Source organism: Aythya ferina, assembly GCF_964211825.1.
Source record: "Aythya ferina genome assembly, chromosome: 12".
Lineage (NCBI taxonomy): Eukaryota > Metazoa > Chordata > Aves > Anseriformes > Anatidae > Aythya > Aythya ferina.
Genome location: NC_140308.1, coordinates 7513185 through 7526719, shown reverse-complemented (window position 1 = coordinate 7526719; position 13535 = coordinate 7513185). Strand labels below are relative to the sequence as shown.

Sequence of the window (13535 nt, the reverse complement as noted above, 5' to 3'; positions counted from 1 at the left end):
GCAGCCATTTGAATTTTTCCTATGAAGTAAAATGGAGTTACTATGAAATGTCACAATAAATCTCACCAAGTTTCCAGATAAACTTGTCAAGTTAGAAATCTAGTCGTCAAGAAAAAAAATAAAAAATTAATGTGTTTCCCATCCATAATGACTAATTTTACTGAAGCCATCACTATATGGAAGTAATTTTAGTCATCATGCATTCTGGTTACTTTCTTGTTTTGCCTGAGCTGCCTGACATACCAAAATATGTTACACTTGTGTTTCCAACTGCTATATGCAGAATTTGTATCGCTTCAGTACAGTATCTTTTCAAAACAGTGCTATGGTATACTCTTGTGCTGTCTCATTCCCCTCATATATCCACTTTCTTTAAAAAGGACTGAGAATCAGGACACTCAAAACTTCGCATGAGCCTTTTATTTTAAATAAGCATGAATTATATTCACAATGGTCTTATGAGCCATTCATCATTATTAACATTGTTTGAAGCTGGACTGTTCCTCCCCTTTGTTTTCAGTGAATTTCTTTCCTGTGGAAAATGCCAGATTGACAGCCTTGAAAACTGAAATCCCACTGTTTATCTTCAGGCTGCAACAGGATAGTCAATGACAGCATAAACATCCCTTCTGCCTCATCAATATGCCTGAAGTGTGAGCGAAGGTAGTTCAGTCTCCATGGCCATTAAATCCTGTTGATTCCATCAATAAGGATGCCAGTTACTGAAAGATGTCATAGTGACTTTGTGATCCGAATGACTGCTCAAAAGACACTAGATTGAGACGCCAAATTCATCTCACATACTTCAACACATATACAATGGTAATGGCTTTCATTCTCAGTGAATCTGGGATGGATTTAAAAAGGCCTCTTAGATTTAAAGCTTTCTAAAATTCAATAACCATTCCCCTGAGCCACACAGTCCTTTCACTTACTCGAGAAACTTGTTCATGTTTTTTAAGAGGTTCCTTTTCATGTATGAGGTCTTCATTGTTTTCAGTAGCTTTCTATCAGTAGGAGATAGGATCTGTGGGCCATGTGAATAAGACTACTGAAAGATTTACTTGAATGTAAAAAGCTGCATACCATCTGCTACTACTTGCATGCATTTGTTTTGTACTGGTAAGCAAGGTGCAGGTACCTGTCTTTATACTGAGTTCTGACCCTGCTTCTGTCACCAACAGGGGGTTGCAAAAGCATAACAAAATGTAAGGAGAGCATTATGGATTTGGGTAGCACTCAGCAAAGTCTTCTTGCTTCCTGCCTCAGTTTCTCTTACTAGAAACTGGGGAGAGCAATGCTTAGTAAGAAGATTTTAAAAATGGATTTTTAAAAATGGGTTTATACTTGTGAGTTTTATTGAGCATATTCAGTATCGCTGCCACCTAATTTAGCTATCTACTAGTAGATTAAAAATAAAAGGGACATCTAGATTTTTAGCTGTGATAAGCCACTAGAAGGCAGTGTAGACAGTATGCTGTCTTGTTTTGTTCCAGAATGCTTCCTTGAAAGAGAAATATCCTTAGAAAATTCAAAGTACAAGGAAGAGTAAAGTTTGCTTCAAGAAAACCCTGTAGAAAACATATAAGCTTCATTAGTTATCAGGCAATATTTAACTGAACTAGTATGCTGAATAGATGCTGGTCACAAAAGGGTGCTTTTGTCTAACAATCATTTTGAGCATGGAGAAAAACAAAATGAAGAAAAAATGTAGGAAAGTTACCTGTGAAAAAGAAACACATATTCAGCCTAAAATAAAAGACTTTGCTGCCATCCCAAGACTTCCATATTTAAGCTGAGTGTTAATGGTTTATATGCACAGTCTTTTCACTGTCAGTGAAAGACTTTTTAATTCTTTGAAATTAACTTTTGATTAACTGTGACACATTTTGGGAGTGTACATGCAGCTGGTCACGTCAAGCTTCAGGGACGGAGCTGGGGACACTGGCATGCAGCATGAGACAGCATTGATCATAAGCTGCTGCCGGCCACACCTTTAGCTTCAGATGTTTTAAAACTCAACTATCTTGTAACAGTAAACTGAGTACTACCAGCATGGAAATAATTCATCAGGGATCAAAGCCAAATTTGGCTGCTAGTTCATAAAATTTTCAGTGTAGTTAGTCTCTGTTACTGGGACCCTTCCATTAAGGCATCATTGTATTTAAAGCAGAGTCTAGCAGAAGTTCTGATTTGAAGCTGTTCTCTGCAAAGTTGTGGGCTACTTGGAGGCAAGCAACACTGACACTGTGCTAATGAATGAATAAATTGATACAGTTTCTTCCCCAACAGAAGCTCATTAAATTGGTTAAGCAATTAGAGAGCTTTGCTTCTGTTGGTTTGGGGGCTAGTCTCTTCCTGGATACGTGCAGTGCTTACACCTTGTTGTCCTGGTAGACACCACTGGAATAACCACCCCTGGCTCTGCGCCAGACTGAGATGGAATGCTTCGTGCCAGCTGAGGATCCCTGCCCCAACGACCTGGTTCTGCTCCCATGAACGCAGTGTTAAAAGTCTTACTGACTTCTGTGTAAGATCTGATCTCAATTGAAGCAGAGGCAACAGGGAAAGTTGTGGTTATAGCTGTGTATATGGGTTGCATGCTGCAATATGTTGTACAGTTCTTTCTAGGGAAGTAGCACTTAGTGTATCTCATTTCCACTCTTAAAAGTTCTCCCCCATTCTTAACCTTAAGCTATATATAAATTTTGTTAAACAAATGTATAGAATTGACATCAATATAATCAGGTCTGTGCCCTAAATAATACTTTTTTATTGTAAAAATCACACATTTAATTTATGGCCACTTATAAATTATTTATTACTAATCAGTAAATGATTAGCAGACGTTTTTCCCTTAGTTATTTTGGGCAGTGTTGAGTAGTATGGTAAGAACTAATGCATGTTATAATGTCTAAGTGCTACAAAATAATGGATAGTATCCTCTAGTAACGTATTTTAATATTATTTATACATGCCTCTCTCATATGTTATACAGTAGAGCTCCTTGCAATAATTTTACTTGAGAAAGCAATGCCTATACTCATTATGCACGTGTCCAAAATTGTCATCTTAGTTTATAGTTATGCTGGTATTTGCTATTTACCTTTTTAAAACATTAATGCTGTTTACTTCATCACTGTCTGGACCAGTGTAATAGAGAAAGAGAGTAGCTCTGCCCGAATCCTGCAGTGCAGGCAGTAGGCGGGCTCCCTGTGCCTGTGTGGAGCCCCACCAATGCCAGTGGGAGCTCACAGATGTGCAGGACCCTCACGGGCTGGTTGCACTGCTGGAGGCTGGCCTGCAGAGAACTGAGAGGATGTAGTGTAACCAATCCAACAGGGACTCGGATACAAAGCTCAACTTCTAGCATTTCACAGTGAACGCAACCAAACAGATAGCTCTGCTTTATGAATTGGATTGCCATGCTGTTATCTCCCTCCTTTTTTTTTTTTTTTCATCATAAAATGCATGGCTCTAAATGCATTAAAAGGAATAAAATCTCAAAGTTCAAAGCTTTCCCAGAGCACTTGCTTATTTATTGTAAGTCTGTAACAGTTTGTCGAGTACACCAAATTATTTAAGCTGTGCCCCTTGTAGTAAATAATACATATATTTTTTGGTTTGTTAAGTACCAAAATAACATAGAACCATTTGGCTTCCTTTTTAAAATGCACCTTTAAAAGCCACTGGTAGAGTATTCCTATTGATTATTCATTAGTATCTATGTGGCAGGTTCCTAGTAAGGAAAGATAAATAATTTTAATGAAAATGCAGTGGCAGAAAAATAAACAGAATTGAACACTTGATATTTTAATGACTATATTTTCTTATGGCACTTCATAGGCACTTTTAAGCTGACTTCATGTGGAATATGGTCAGTCCAATAACTGCCTTCTGCTGATGTACTCAGTACAATTGCAGACAACTTAGGTAACCCCATGACTGACAGTGTGTGGTATTCTGGGCTTGCAGTACAATATTCAGTGATGATACATAATGATGCTTCTCTGTACTTGTTTCAGATCTGGGCTGTAGTTTGTAACAGCAATAATACATAAAGGCATACTTTTAAACACTTTCAAAATATGTCTCAAAATGATGCAACCCTAAAATGCGACTTCTAAAATGAGGTACCAAGGTAACAGCACAGTTTGACTCAGGAGTTTGCACTTCTGAAGGTTTATCTGTATCATGCCACATGTTAGGCTGTTATTAGCTTGTCTAAGCACTAACAAACCTACATTGAGTGGAAATTATTTGAATTCATACAGCCAGGAGCTGGCAGAGAGAGCCCATGTTTGTCTGTACCTTATATTTTCAGTTTGGAGTTTCCCCTTCTTTCTTTCTTGGTAGATCTACTATGTGTGGGTTTCTGAGAAATACTCTGTTGAGTTCAGTTTAATTTCCCATGGATAGGAGTCCATCAATGCCTCAACTGTCTCTTCTTGTACCCAAACTGACACAGCAGTATGAAGAAGTAGTTATGACATAAATCATTTACTTTTTAAGTATATATTTCATTGTCATATCTAAATCATATTTAGGCATTTCAGACTATATTAAAAAACTACACTAAGTATTCTTAAAATTGTGGGTGAAATAATGTTTTTTAAGAGCTCACTGCTGTAAAAAGTGTGTGTGTGTCTTTCAATTAGTTCTCATTATGCTTTTGATCAATAAATGTTCTAACAACATAGCTTTTAAAACACTGCTTTGCAGTTCTCTGGTTTTGAGGATTGTGTCAGATTTCAAGTGGAAGGAGATAGTTTGAGATTTTGCTGGCTTTAATTCTGTTCTCAAGGGGAGAAAAATGAAGGCCTTGAGATTTAGTAGTCTATTTTTCTCTTATTGTGGCTTCCTTTTTTTGTGTGCGTGTATTCATCTTTCATCATGATCTTGTTTCCACTGTCTCTCTCACAGTGGAATGATGGTAATTTATACATGCCTGTTCATTGTATGCTCAAGGTTTTTTTGGTGGTTGTTGTTGTTTTCTTTTTCTTTTTTTTTTTTTTTTTTCTGCCACATTTTCTTTAGTTTATTATAAAACATAGTTTCATCTCGCTGTTCCTTTTTACTGTTTTCTTTAATTTTTTGACAGTGAAGCATTTTCCCAAGATGGCAGTGGGAATCCTCTGCAGGCTCTGAGAAAACAGTAGACACAAACATGTAAAATTACAGCACTAGAATACAACGTTCTGTGTGTATCTTAGTAAATATGAGTATATAAACTAAAGATTGAATACGATTCAAAATCTGCATTCTTGCAAGACATATCTTCTGTATGAAATTTGGACATTTGAGATCTGCAAGGCATTAGAAGATTTTAAGATTAGAACATTTGAAGAAAACAGATGGCCTCATCTTATTTAATTTAATTAAAGTTATTTAGTATGGAGAAGGGAGAAGGCTAACTGTCTCCAGCATAAAAGCTCTGTAAATACATTAGCTCCTGAGAAGCCTGCAATTCGAACACTGCCACTTTGCTTTTTAGATGAATTAGATGTTGTCTTCTTTCATTCTTTATAAATGGTGAGGCAGAATAACTTCTGAAGTTCTTTTAATACAGAAGGGTGCACAGGTATGCAGCCTTGTATTGCAGGAACGTTACTATTTAACAGTGAAAGTGCAATTCAGACCTATCTTTCACCTTCACATTGTCTTAGACAATCCCAAAGATCTATTTTCAATTCAAAAATATCTTCAACATAGAGTTACTTAACAGTACAAATGTCTCCCTCACCTTTCATGCATGATGAAAAATATTGCACAATCTTGGATTGTGAGTTGGACTGGGCTCAGAGTGTGCAGAACTGGAGAGGGTAAAGCCAGAGTCAAGGAGCATGTGTTATGTTTCTGTACTCCTCATTATATGTATACCAGTCAACATCTATAAGTTGACTTGTATTTTTAGATAACAATTTAGGGGAAGTCTTTGCAGCAGAGAATTATAGGTTTCTATCGCAATGGGTCTAATCTGAGATAAATTTCACACTGTTCTTAGCAAGGCAATGTGCACTCTACAGTTCAGGATTTTGCGCTGTAGTTTTTTTGTATCAGTTTTTCTTCAGGATGACTGTATGACTAGATCCTGTGTTGTTGTCTGGTTGTTTTTAAGTTTTTTTCTTTTTCTCATGCTTATTCCCAGATTCAGAAATGTTAAGAGAAGAATACCTACAGTCTTCAAATCTGAGCTCCTCTGTATGCGGACCATGGGCAGGTAATAGCAAAGATACTAAATATTAAAACCATTTAAGCAATGAGGGGAGGGAGGAATGTTTCCAAGGAGCTTCACACCTTCTATGGTAGTCTGTTATAGTATTTAATTATCCAGAATAATTTTGAACAAAAATCAGTATACTTGGCCTCATTAATGTAAGCCAAAGAAGAGCTTTTTTAAAGCAACCTCCAGACAGGATTTGTAAACATCAACTTCATTTTTATTTGGTACAAAGCACATTAACAGCAGCAGCAGAGAGAGAGCTAAAATTTTACAAGTAGAGAATTAATCACAGCGGGTGATGACAGGCTGGTAAAGTGTCTCATTAGTAAAAGAATAACAAGGAGTTTAATGGAGAGTCAGTGTTTTGTAAGTATAATGGCCTGGGTTTTCAAAAGGGATTGGTGATTTGGGAATGCCTGTAGATTTGATACCAATTCAAAACACCCACATTTTAGAAGGCATTGAGAACATTTTTCTGCAGCCACTTTAAAGTTTTTTGAGGGTGATCATCTCCAAATCAAACTGTTGTATCAGTCTGAGAGAAAATTCTTGACTAAAACACTTAGTTTCACAGTATTTTAGGAGGCAACAGCGTGGTTTTAAGAGGCAGATTTGCAGCTAATATAAAATATCTTGTACCCAGACAAAATAGATAGAACAGTGCCAGATTACAGTAGCTGACATACAGCCCTGTTGTGAACTCTCTGCAGTAGAAAAAGGCTGCATCATTCTAAGCGAAAGTTATATGTTATACGGAAAGTTAAATCTCCTCTCCACTCTGCAGCAACAGCACTTACACAATACGGTATTTTGGAAAGGCTTTATTCTAAACATGCATTCTGCTTGCAACAGATGTAACTAATGCAAGATCTATTCTGGAAAAGGGCACAATAAATACAGCTGGCAGAAGCAGGAGACAAAACCATAAAAGACAAGAACAAGCCGTAACTTGAATGGATGCATTAGAAACTGGAAGTTATGAGGAAGAAATTCCGATATTGTTTTAGCTATTTTGAGGATCAGCCAGGAGTTTGATGGCAGGCATGCTGGGTAGTTTACTCTTGTTAAATATAGCTAATCCCTTCTAACAGATTATCTGTAAAAGCATTTTTTTTCTCTTTAATCTTCTTTGATACACTTAAAAATATTATTTTGATTGGCCTTTAATCTCATGAGTGCCTTTTCCTCAACTACTGAGCGTATAATTTATATAACCCTGTAACACAGTATACTGCAGGTAGGCATTTTATGGCATGTTTTATTTATATTTTACTGTTGATGTGTGCCAGAATGGTGTTTCTGTTGCTTCCAGTTTTGCTCATCAGAGCAGACAAAACAATGGGCAAAGTATCTTGAAATAACTATAGGTTAAATCACAAAGGGGATTTAAGCAATGTCTAAATTCTTTGAAGCCCGCACCTGGTATAATCTGTTCATAACAAATTCAGAGACTAAATAATATAGGAAGAAGTATGCTCCAAAAAACAATTAATGAAATACAGTCTGTTAGTGCAAGAAAAACTAATTTTTCTTTGAAGACTTACACCTTTCACCTCCAATAAGTCTATCGAAGTCAAGTAAGAATTTCAATGCCACCCTCCAATCTACTAAAGTCATAGTGAAAAGATTTTAGTGTTCATTATATAGCCAAATTATTACTAGATGTTCAGTTCACAATAAATCTACTTAGGGTGCTTTGTTCTGATGAACTCATTTAAATGTATTATATTAAAAAATTACATTTTCAGAAGCTTCTCTAGACATTTCTTAATCGGTTGTCATGGTGATGTCACTGATTACAGTTTTTAATGTCCCATTTGAAGATTATGCACTACTTAATGATCCAAAAAGTAGGTCTAATTTCTTTAAAGAAAAAAAAAATCTTTTCATGGAGTGAATTACAGAGGTTAGTCATAGTAAAAAAAAAAAAAAAAAAAAAAAAGAAAAATACAAATGATACAATGTAAAGGAAGATTTCCTTACGATGTACTACATAAAGTACCTTTTTAATAAATATAGCAATAGAATAAAAGAGATGCAATCACTAAAAATGTGGATTTGTGTAACAGTAAAGAATACCTGAAATATCCTTGTGCAAGGATTGTCTTCATTTCTCCTTAAAATTACAAAATGGTAATGGTCTGGAGAGCACGTGAAATTACTTTATATTTAAAAAGAATTTGTTGTGGCATATTTCTCAGTTCCTGGCTGGACTGTCACTTTGATTTAGGTAGCTTTGCAAGCTGCAGGAGAGATCTAGGTGGAAATTCAGTTTCAGCTTCACCTGAGCGTGCTCCACATTTGGGGAAAAAAATTCTCATTACCTTTCCATCCTTAAAGGATAAAATGTCACTAGTCATTGCTCTAAAAAGTTTAAAAGCATTCCTTTTATCAACAATATTATAAATTTCAATAAATATTTTTTTTTTATATCTTTTAAATCTTTTTAGGTGTTGTAGACTGCAAAATTGCTTGTATGCATGTTCTTACTGTCCATCCAGACAGTCAGAACAAGATACATGAACTTCCTGTTACAATGCTAGTTGCTGTTTTCTCTGATAAGGAGAACATAGTTTTCTATTTAAAAAACAATTTTAATTTAGGTCCATTTCCAAAACATTGAGAAAATTGTGTGGAACCCCTTACTATTCATGAACACCCACAGTGTTGAACGTATTCTTTGCTGCATCCACAGGACATACCTCAAGCTATTTTACTTAAGATAAGTTGAAGATAAATTTGTTAATAGGGAATACAGGGCAATTTTAATTTCATACTTTTTTCTTTTGAGAGGATGGTCTTTACGGTTTGCAAAATGTTTCCTATATTATTTTTTTTTTTCAGATGTTGCATTTAAATTCACAGCTTGAGCTAACAGTTTCTTTTTTAGAAAGATGTTTGCAGGTCAGGCCTAATCTCTTGTTATAAAATCAGTACTCGACTGCATTGTAGCAGGTTGGAACTTAGCTCTCTCATCATACTTGTATAATAAAAATCGTGTTGTTACCTCATCCAAGCTCCATGACTTGCATGTTTTGTGTCTAGTGTTTAAAGCTAACCAGGTCTCCAAACAAATAACTGTCCTGATAACCTCCAAAAGTTTTATTAATGTTTATCCATGATGAGTGCAAGTACTATGTAAAATAAATAAAGAATAAAACCACAAATGTCTTTTGAGAGATATTAGAAGGTAGTCAGAAGAGAAAAACCTATGAAAGTTGCATGAGTTGTGTATTATTATGCATATGCTACAACAGCCAGAACATTAAATATCTGTAGCTCTATTGCAGCCACAAATACTATGTTTGGCATGTAAGAAGTCTGGACTGTAGAAAGAAAGTGTTTTTATTCAGTTAGAGGTTTAAAGATAAAACCCTTCAGAGCTGAACCTAATTGTCCTTTGAGGTATGTGTTAAGGTCAAAGCTGTACTTGATGGTAATTATAGTTACCTTCCCATGAAATCTTTGCAATTGTACTAAAACAGTATAAAAACTCCTGAGCTTTTACTGTTTTTACTGCAGACAGAAATAGTGTTCCTTCTTTCTTTACAGTACATAGTGCTAATTTAAAAGATCATTGTATTTTATTCTTTTGGTGGTTATTACCGCAGTTGAACTGATATCAGTAAAATAAACTTCACAAAAAAAAAAAAAAAGGTTAAAAGGAAATACTAAGAAATAATACAATATTTTTTTTAAATGGTTATTCTAATCAGGAGGCCATCCTACTTAAAAACCCAGTCAAGAAATGAAACACCATTTTTTTTTTTTTTTTTCAAAAGGCAGCCATCCTTTATTGGGATTCAGTACCCTCAGAAAGTACTTCCCTCAGTCATTAATGGGGAGAAAAGCTGCCACATACCTTTGCATATTCTTGCAAAAACTTTGCACATTTTTTGTAGTGTAGGATCTGCCTGAACAACAGTACTTTTTAATAAAGCAAATAAATGTAACACAGCAAAATACTTCTCACTAACCAGTCTCCCTGGCTTTCAATTTTCTAGAAATGTCAATTTTATCTAGAAAGGATACAAGAAAAGAAAAGGAAGTAAAACAAACCCCAAAGCTCTCATTTTGCATTCCTCTTTGTTTACTGCTTATAGGGCTGAGACTTCCAGGCTCTGACAAATAATCCACCTTTTTGTAAGTCCCCAAATCTGCTGTTTTGCTTTCAGCTTCAAGTCTGCATAAATTCAGTCACTATTTCCATCCTTTTTACCTTCTTGTTCTTGTTCTCCAAAGTCACGTTGCTATGAAACATTGTACCATTCCTGTTGACGTGAAAGTGTCTTGATGGTTGTCAGCACTTAGCGGCAGATTGCCAGGGTTTGTCCCCTCAGCAGCCAGCATGCTCCCTACCTTGTCTTGTCTAGAAATCCTTCCTGCCTTTCTTCATTTCAGCAATTAGCTTCCTATCCCCTTTGGCACATCATCGCAATCCCCTAGGCTTCCTCAGGATGATCACTTCTATTTTGTGGTCTGTGTCCCTCAAATTATTATGTAGAAGCACTCTATTGAAAGTATTTCTATTTCAGTTAGCTTTAGGAGAATGTTTTTGAATGAGTAGATTTCTATACACTTCATCGTAGTTCCATTGTTAGGTATAGTTTAAAAAGAAATACATGTAAGATTACAGGTAATTGAATTTTAAGTCATCTCATTTCTTTAGCATACTTTGACTTAATGGTTTTTCTTATTTTAGGTAACCTATTCTATCTTCATTTGCACTGAGTCAAAGAAATTCCAGTGTTCCAACCAGCCTCTCCGTGGACCATTCACAGATCCTTCATTTTCTCAGCCAAACTTAAAGGTAAACATTCCTTCTGTAGAAATGTTCGGTCCAGTCTGTACATATGCATATTCAGCTTCACTTCTTTCAGTAGCTGTTTTTTTTTGTTTGTTTGTTTTTTGTTTGTTTGTTTGTTTGTTTTTTTTGAGGAAAGGTAACTGCCAGAAGAACAAAGGAAATTTTGAAGGGTAGATTATATAAAGAATGTTATTAACAGTACACAGCAGAAATATAATTTAAATGCTTTCTCTGCTCATGACAACGGATTGCATATTATGTATTATTACCATTTACCTACTATAACTGCAATCCTCATTTGTTCACAATGATGGTATATTTATGGTCATGCAATAGCTTGTTTAGGCCAAATATAGGTCATTACATTTCTGTGAAGTACTCAACACTTTGTGGCTTTATATGCTGACCTCTCCTCTCTTGGCTTAAATTATTTCATACTAACATATGCAAATTTTCCCTTTCTCTCTCTTTCTTTTTCCCTACTTCCCCCACCCCCTTTTATTCCTTCATTTAACTGATGGAATTTTAATTCACTATTGTAGACTGAGTGGCATGCATTCACTCTAATGGTCAAATGATTAGCTCTTTAGGGTGGCATAAAGGATGCTAAAACACATATATTTATTTGTCATTGAATATTCAGAAAAGATCATGATCTTACATACAGTTCAATAATAAGATACATGGTAGAAAGTTGATTTTCCCTCTAAACTTGAGACCCTTTCCATACTGGCATTCAATTTGATTAATGTTTACATTAACTGCAATTTATTGGTCACTTGCTCAGCAGAAGCTTTCCAAAGACAGATTATATATGCTAATGTGTTACTATTTACATCCCCATAAAACATCCACAGATTACAAATTGCAAAATGCAGGACTAATTAACACTGATCGACAGACATGTATGCTGATGTGATATATTGGTAAAACCTGATTTTCAGCTTCTTTTCGTCAGAATCAACGTGTTAACCATCATTCTGAGGAACGTCTGAGCAGACATTAAAACACACCAGTAAGACCCTGTTCATATATTCAGCCTTTTTTTTTTTTTCTATAGACCTAAATAGTTAAAGATAGGAATGACTCTCAGAAGTATCTGCTTTGAAAATCAAATACCATTTACCTAACAATGTAAGTAAAGACATACTGGTAAAGCAAACCAAGGAGGATACTCACAAGACTGATTCACATAGCCCAAGAAATACATTTTAGTATAGATGAAAACTGAAATATTTCTTTTTTACGTATTGTTCCTAGATATTTTTAGTGTGATGAGAATAGGAGATATGATAAGAAGGAAATTGCAACGTAAATAAAATCAAGAAGGAAAAATTTTAAGGCAATGAGTGCATTCAGAGATCATCATGTGTGTAGTACATTAGAAAAGCAACAGCTTCCATTTCTGGTAAAGGAAATGTATCAAAGAAAAAAAAAAGCAAAAGCACTTTATTCTTGTATTGCTTACGTACAATTACACATAAGTGCACCATATGCTAGTGGGCAGCAAGACTAAGTCAGATGTGAAGGTTTGTGAGAGGAACACACAGGAAAGAGAAATTAGCATGAAGAAGCCGGCTGATCTTTCTCACAGCCCATAATCAGAAAGGAACGTGTCATTCCTGTTTACTCCTAGGCAGTGCTAGAAAATGAGTAGCATTAAACATTCAGCAACATTATTCCTTTTCTACGTCTGCATAAATTTTTAACAGTTGTGATGTCCAAAATAATTTGTATAAGTTTTAAAGCTAGGAAATGTGTTCATTCATAATACACCTTAGCCAGTCGGTCCAATAGATACAGTTTCTGAGTACTGCCCATAAAGCCTGTATTGGACTATTTTTGAATGAATCAGAAATTAAATTTTATATTTGTACTATCTTCCTTCACAATATAAGAAGTTAGTTAAGTTTTGGCCTACTAAAAGATGCCCCAGAAAACCTCTGCCTCTTTTGTCAGATACACCTTTGCCAGCACATGTGCACTCACACCTACAACTTACTACACCTACCTTCTTTTTGTCATCACTGGTGATACAAGATATATTTCATATATATATATATACTAATAATATATGTACATACACATATTTAGTATAACACATGTTTTTCATTTGAAGTTGTCATTCTTGAGGAATGCCATTTCAAGTGTGTTGATACAGTAAGTCCTATTAGTGCTTTTATGGTCTCACATACATACCTACCAATCTGTACTTCACATATATACCAGACCAGTCTTCAATCTCCCCACTTTCCTTGATGTTTCCTCTCCATCAGCTATAAAAGTCTTTCAGACAGTAGAGGAATATGTCATATTTTCTCATTTGTTGTGAACAAGGTTCAGGTCATCCATGCAGTCTGTTCAGCTACCATAATTGCTTCCTCTTAACAGGTGGGGAATGCTTTGCCAGAATATGACAGTAAAGGAAGTAGATTCATGAACTTAAAGAGCTTTTTCCTGCCTAGTCTGATCTCCAAGCATTTCAAATTTTATTAACCTCTTCTA

At 35.4% G+C, this 13535-nt stretch overlaps 1 long non-coding RNA gene across 2 annotated transcripts in view; it reads left to right on the top strand.

Moving 5' to 3' along the window:
* The window catches only part of LOC311443649, a 295691-nt gene that overhangs the window by 228952 nt on the left and 53204 nt on the right, over nt 1-13535 (top strand). For both annotated transcript variants that reach the window (XR_014697376.1, XR_014697377.1), the window contains exons 3-4: nt 6149-6220; nt 10926-11033. This is a non-coding gene — a long non-coding RNA (uncharacterized lncRNA). The remainder of the gene's footprint in view (nt 1-6148; nt 6221-10925; nt 11034-13535) is intronic.